This window comes from Notamacropus eugenii, chromosome 3, assembly GCF_028372415.1.
Source record: "Notamacropus eugenii isolate mMacEug1 chromosome 3, mMacEug1.pri_v2, whole genome shotgun sequence".
NCBI classification, from domain to species: Eukaryota; Metazoa; Chordata; class Mammalia; order Diprotodontia; family Macropodidae; genus Notamacropus; species Notamacropus eugenii.
This window is the reverse complement of record NC_092874.1, coordinates 191,568,624-191,575,342: the sequence shown is the minus strand read 5'-3', so window position 1 is coordinate 191,575,342 and position 6,719 is coordinate 191,568,624.

Sequence of the window (6,719 nt, the reverse complement as noted above, 5' to 3'; positions counted from 1 at the left end):
AGACTTTGTTTGGTGAAACATTTGCTTGAATTCATCTTCAATCCTTGGGGACAGTGTGAGGGAAAACAGGAGGGAGGGATTGAGATTGATTGGAGTGGAAGTTTCTTGTAGGCTTGATGGCCTACCAAAATGTCAGAACTGAATGGACATGCCCTCTATGTTTTCAGTGTTACATTAGCCACAATGAAATTTTGCTTAGGTAGTCCACCATCCCCTGGGTGAGTGGTACTGGGGACACCTGACTTCTATTCTGAGTCACATGGAAGTTTGAAATAAGATTGGAGCAGTTGAATTCCAGAAAAATAAAGATTTTCAAAGGTTCCTTGGGTAGAGTACTCCCTCAGAGGTTTCTTTCAAAAGAATACCTTCCTAAGACAATCAGAACTTTTAAGACTTCTGCATCATGTTCTGGGCTCCTAAGACTTGGTCAGTTCTAGAAAAGCCTCCTTAAATCTATCCCAAAGAATTCCTAAAGTTGCTACAAGACTCTGAAAGTGGAGGCTAAGGTTTCTCGGAACATCACCCATTTACAGCTCTCTGTGAGTCATTCTCAGCCATAGGAGAAACAAAAAATTGTTTATTCAGATCAATGTTAATACAAAAGACACCAAAAAAGATAGCCCTGCAGATGTTTTGTCATCTAAGAAAGTCCTAACAAAAATGCAACTGAGAAAGAACCACAGCTGGAATTCTGCACTGTCCCTATATGAAACTCAAATATGAGCCATTGATGGAATTGTCCAAGTCCCTTTGCCTTCGCTGTCCAAATGATAGTGGTGTCTTGAGGTTTCATAATATATAATTTTCTGTTATTTTCCTTCAGAAGAATGTAAGTGCTTAGAAGGCAAGGGCTTTTTTTTTTTTTTTGGTCTTTATTCCCTGTTCCTGGAACATAATAGGCACTCACTAAATGCTTATAAAATTCAAATGAATTCTTAGCTATCTGGCAACAGGATTGGACCTCATGTCTTAAGTATGTATGATTTTGGTCATTTCTCATTCATCCTTGCATCTCTGTGTCCTATTCATGGTGGGTACTCAAAGTTTCTTTTTTTTCCAGTTATGAAATAAATGACTAGAAGGAAGTAGAAAGTTGGTGAACGGTTAGATAATGGTGGAGTGCGATGGTAGAAAGCAGGGAGGTGGTGGTTTTGATTTTTGGATAGGAGAGTTCTGTGGTTGGTTGAAAAGTGGATAGAAATGGATTTCCTGAGGTCCGCAGTAGAAAGTTGTTGCTGTTGAGTTGTTTTAGCTGTGTCTGACTCTCTGTGACTGTGATGGTTTGGTTTTTTTTTTTTGGCAAAGATACTGGAGTGGTTTGTATTTCCTTCTCTAGCTTATTTTACAGATGGGGAACTGAGGCAAACAGGGTTAAGAGACTTGCCCAGGATCACACAGCTAATAAGTATTTGAGATTCAATTTGAACTCAGGTCTTTCTGACTCCAGGGTGGGTGCTCTATCCACACCACCATCTAGCTACCACACAGTAGCATACTGGGAGTTAGCACATTAATAAATACTTATTAGCATATTTGATTTGCTAGGCTTTGCATAAAACAAAAGTTATGGTCATTTATGTTAATGTTGGTATAGAAGACATGTATATTAATCATATCTATGGGAATCCTGACACTTAAAACACATGTACACTATTAAACTTTTGAAGGAAATCATTTTTTTAAAAGCTTAATAGTATGCCTAGGTGTGTTGATGAATTTTGAAGTGGATGGCAGAATTTTTGCTATTTCTCCCTCTTTCTCCATTTCAGATGAGTTTCTTGGGAGAAGCACATTTGATATATGGGCAGGAATGCCATGAGGGATGTGAAGTTTGAAACTACTATAGGCATATGAGTCAATATGGATGGTTTAGAAGCAGGGAACAAAGAATTTAAAGGATACCAACAGAAATATACTAATTGGTATACAAGTAAAAGGAGAAGGAGAAGGTGGATTATCCAAACCACCACTTATTTTTACCACTGGTTATATCTGCTTGCCACTCACCTGGTTCTATATATCACTAAGGACTTGTTGCAGGGGAAGTTTGCACTCCTGAAAATTATGGACATGAGCTCATGGGTGAAAGTGTTGAACTACATAGTTTTCAGAGTCAATAGCCTTCTAAGAGCTGCTTCTCTTTGGGACAACCTCAACTTAATATCTTGTTCAGTTGTGTCTGACTCTTTGTGACCTGTGGAGCCTAGCATGCCAGGCCCTCTGGTCTCCCAAAGTCTGTCCAAATTCATGTTCATTGAATGTGTTGGACACATTTCGACCCGAGGGACTCATCTTCTAATATTATATCTTAGCATTTCAGTACTGTCTGTGGGGTTTTCTTGGCAAAGATACTGGAATGGTTTGCCATCTTCTTCTTCAGTGGTTCACACTTTGTTAGAACTCTCCACTATGACCTGTCCATCTTGGGTAACTCTGCATAGCTTATAGTTTTAAGCCCCATTTTCATGACAAGGCACTGATCTAGGGAGGTATGCAAATTAGTGTTTTACTCAATCAGAAGTCAGCTTTCCTGCCTACATCTATGCTGAATTCAGTCTCCTTGAACTACATTTATCACAGGGAGTCTTAGTCATGTAACTTTAGCATAATGGAGTTGACTTCTCACTGAATCAGACAAACAAGCTCAACTGCATAAAGTGCTTTTGCTCTTGGCATAGAATTGATAAAGAAATTAGTCATACATAATAACAATGAAACATCTTCCAAGTGGTTTCACATCCATGGTCTTTTCCAGATTCTCAACTGTATCTAGAGAGTACATAGAATAAATAAAACTCCAGGAAATTCACTATTTGAATTTGTTTGGTGCCCTAGCAACTCCCCTTTGAGTGAGCAAAGGAGTTTTCAAAAGAATTGTAAACTATAAAGGACCACATGAAAACATGCTGAGGACCACTGTGAGAAAAAAGGCATCAATGTGGAAGTGTAGAAGACAAGTGACAAAACTATCCACAACCTTTGACCCAGAAGTCCTATACTGGGTACATACCTCCAAGGAAGTCAAAGACTGAAGAAAAATCCAATCTGTGCCAATATATTCATAGTAGACTCTTCTATGGTAGCAAACACACACACACACAAAACTGGAAATTGTACTTAACCAAAATTGGAGAATGACCAGAAAAACTGTGATATATGAATCTGATGGGCAGTCTATTTCCTTGGTGAATTTGCACCTCGCACTGTACTGGCACATAATAGTAATTTAACACATACTTATGATTGATTGATTCAGGAAAAAATAGGAAGATATGTACAGGGTGTCCCAAAGGTCTTAGTATAGTTTTAAGCTTTAGTGGCTTAATAGTCTATATAGTTTATAAAAATTTATAAAATTTAGCAGTTTATACAAGGTGTCCCAAAAGTCTTCTTATAGTTAAGAAGCTGTAGCATGCACAGTAGCCAAACCCTGATAAAACTCTCTGCAGACAGGCTAATCCAGGTTGAGAGTAATTGACAGACCTCAAACCCATCAGTAAGTTAGGGGAATGCCTACTCCAAGCACATGAAGACTTCCCCCGGTAGAATGGGCAGATGACAGTGCCATGGAGTATTTAGAGTTTGGTCAGACAGCAGAGGCCAAGGTCATTTACTGTATCCTGGGCCATCACCAGTCATCTTGGACTTTTGTCCTTAAATCCAATTTGCAAGTCATCAAGTCATCACCTCATGATGCCATTGGTCCTCTCCAAAAAATGAAGGACAAACAACAATACTTAAGCTTAGTATATTTGAGGTTTTATTAAAATTAATTAATTATTTTGTTTTCAGTTTTCTACAATTACTTCCATATATCTTAGATTTTCTTCCCTTCCCTCCCCCACCTTTCCATTTCCCTCACCTCTCCCTCCCTCCCTGAGATGGTGTGCAATCTTATATATGTTCTACACCATACCTTCTTATTAAATACATTTTCACCTTAGTCATGTTGCATAGAAAAACTAAAATGAATGGGAAAAACCATGAAAAAAAACCAAAAAACAAAAAACAAAAAAAAAAGAGAGAAAATGGTCTGCTTCATTCTGTAATCCAGTTCCATAGTTGTTTCTCTGGATATGAAAGGCATTTTTTCTCAAAAGTCCACTGGGAATTTTTTAGGTCCTTGCATTGCTGTGAAGGGCTAAGTCTACCAGAAAAATTCCTCATACACTGTGATTGTTGCTGTGTACAAAGTTCTCCTGGTTCTACCCCTTTCACTCAGCATCAGTTCATGTTAGTCTTTCCAGGCCTCTTTGAAGTCTTCCTATTCATCATTTTTTTTGTCAGAAAGTCAATTTATTCTTTTTTAAAAATTACTTTGTTTTTAGTGCTCTACAATCATTTCCATACATCTTACATTTTTTCCCTCTCCTTTCCCCCTCCCTTCCCATTCCCTCCCTGAGACAGTGTCCCATCTTATATAAGTTCTACACATACATTCCTATTAAAATACATTTTCACCTTAGTCATGTTGAATACAAGAATTAAAATAAATGGGAGAAACCATACAAAACAAAACATAATACAAAAGTAAATAGTCCACTTCATTCTGCATTCCAGTTAGATGTAGTTTTTTCTTTGAATGTGGAAGACATTTGCCTCAAAAGTCCATTGGGAATTTTTTAGGTCCTTGCTTTGCTATGAAGGACTAAGTCTACCAGAAAAATTTGTCACACACTGTGGTTGTTGCTGTGTACAAAGTTCTCCTGGTTCTGCTCCTTTCACTCAGCATCAGTTCGTACAAGTCCTTCCAGGCCTCCCTGAAGTGTTCCTGTTCATCATTTCTTATAGCACAATAGTATTCCATTACATTCACATACCACAACTTGTTCAGCCATTCCCCAATTGATGGGCATCCCCTTGATTTCCAGTTCTTGGCCACCACAAAAAGAGCTGTTATAAATGTTTTGGTACATGTGGGACCCTTTCCCATTTTTATGATCTCTTTGGGATACAGTTCTAGAAGCGATATTGCTGGGTCAAAGGTTTTTTTTAAAATTAATTAATTTATTTGTTTTCAGTTTCCTACAATCACTCCCATATATCTTAAATTTTTTTATACTTGAGTTTTAGTAGCTTAAAACTAAGACTTTGGGGATATCCTATATATATTGATGCAGATCAAAATAAGTAGAACCAGTAAAAGGAGATTGAATTTTGAATAGTTGAAAACCCAGTGAAAATCCTGGAGAACTGATAATTAAACATAACTCCCCTTCATCTAACTCCTTGAAATAGAAAGGCAGGGGACTATTGGACAGAATATTGTCAGAATCAGTCACTACATCAATTGTTTTTCTTTGACATAAAGGAATATTCAATTATAGGTGTGGGAATTTGAAATGACTTCAATATAAAGGTAAAAGGTATCAATAAAATTTCTAACTTAAATAATATTTAAAGAATATTATTCGGAGATATGTCAATACTCTATATACACAATAAGTACTCAATAAATATTTACCATTTTACTAATTGGCTAAACTCTAGATAGCCTCTCATAGGACATATACACTATTCGCTGCCCCCTTGTATTCCATACATCAATCTTTATCTTCAAGGACTTCCAAAATTTCTTTTTTCATATTCTTTTTATGTAAGATATGAATACATTGACTATTCATTTTTACTAGAGCAGAATAAATGATATTAAATTGTAGCAGGGAGAGGATTTAGTTTAGAATGAAGGACTTCAGAATGGCAAGAGATTGCAGCCCTCAGGAGTTTAGGAATTTTCCTCTAGGCCAGAACTTGCAGCCAGCCCAGTATCAGTGTTTGGAGGAACAAAGAGTAACCAACATTCCAGCCCTTTAGCATGACATTTTGGACCCAACCCAGCAGTAAATGGACTCATCTGGCCTCCTTTGGCCAAAGGAGCCATACCTTCTTTTGACGTAAACTTGGTGGGATTAATGTTATGTAGAAACTGCTTTAAAAAAAATCTGTGCCAAATTGATGCCCTCAGAGTGAAGTATTGTGGTGAGAATGTGTCCCCAAAGTGTTGGAGGAAAGGATGGTTGTACTTCTGTTCTTGCTATATCTTTGAAAGATAAAAAAAAAAAGCTTCTGTAAAAGCTAAAAAAAATGACAAAACATTAAAATAAGTTTTTAAAAATCTGATTCTCATCTGTTTCAATTGGCCTATAGATCTTATCCTTCATCATCTCTTGCCAATAAACCTTTAGTTCTTGTGCATTGAATAAACCTAAGTTTCACATATACCAGAATTTTAGAGTTCAAAGTGAAATCTTCCAGTACAACTCTTTTATAGATGAGGAACCTGGGAGCTTAATTGACTTGTCCAATGTCATGCAATCCTGTTCAAACATAAGAATTACTATAGATCAGGTCTGACCAGGTTGGTCAGGTATCTCAGGTTCAGAATTGGAAGTAGACAAGATACCTGTGGCTTACAGAAATTGCTGTAGCTAGGGAAGGACATTCAGAGGGAAGAGATGTTCATCCAGGATATAACCTATATTCATATGAGCATAGCTCTGCTATGTTGGTGTTAGTAATGTTGCTGGTCTTTGGGCAGAAATCTGAAAGAGAGACTCCAGGCCTTTATGTTCTGGATGTTTTTGTGCTCAAGAAATTCTTGAATACTTATTGAGGAAGCTCCCTCAATAGCTAAAACTTGAGTTTCCTAAGCCAATTAAATTAAATTAAATTTCTATTACATTATCCTCTATAGGTTGGATCCTTAGAATGTTATCCCT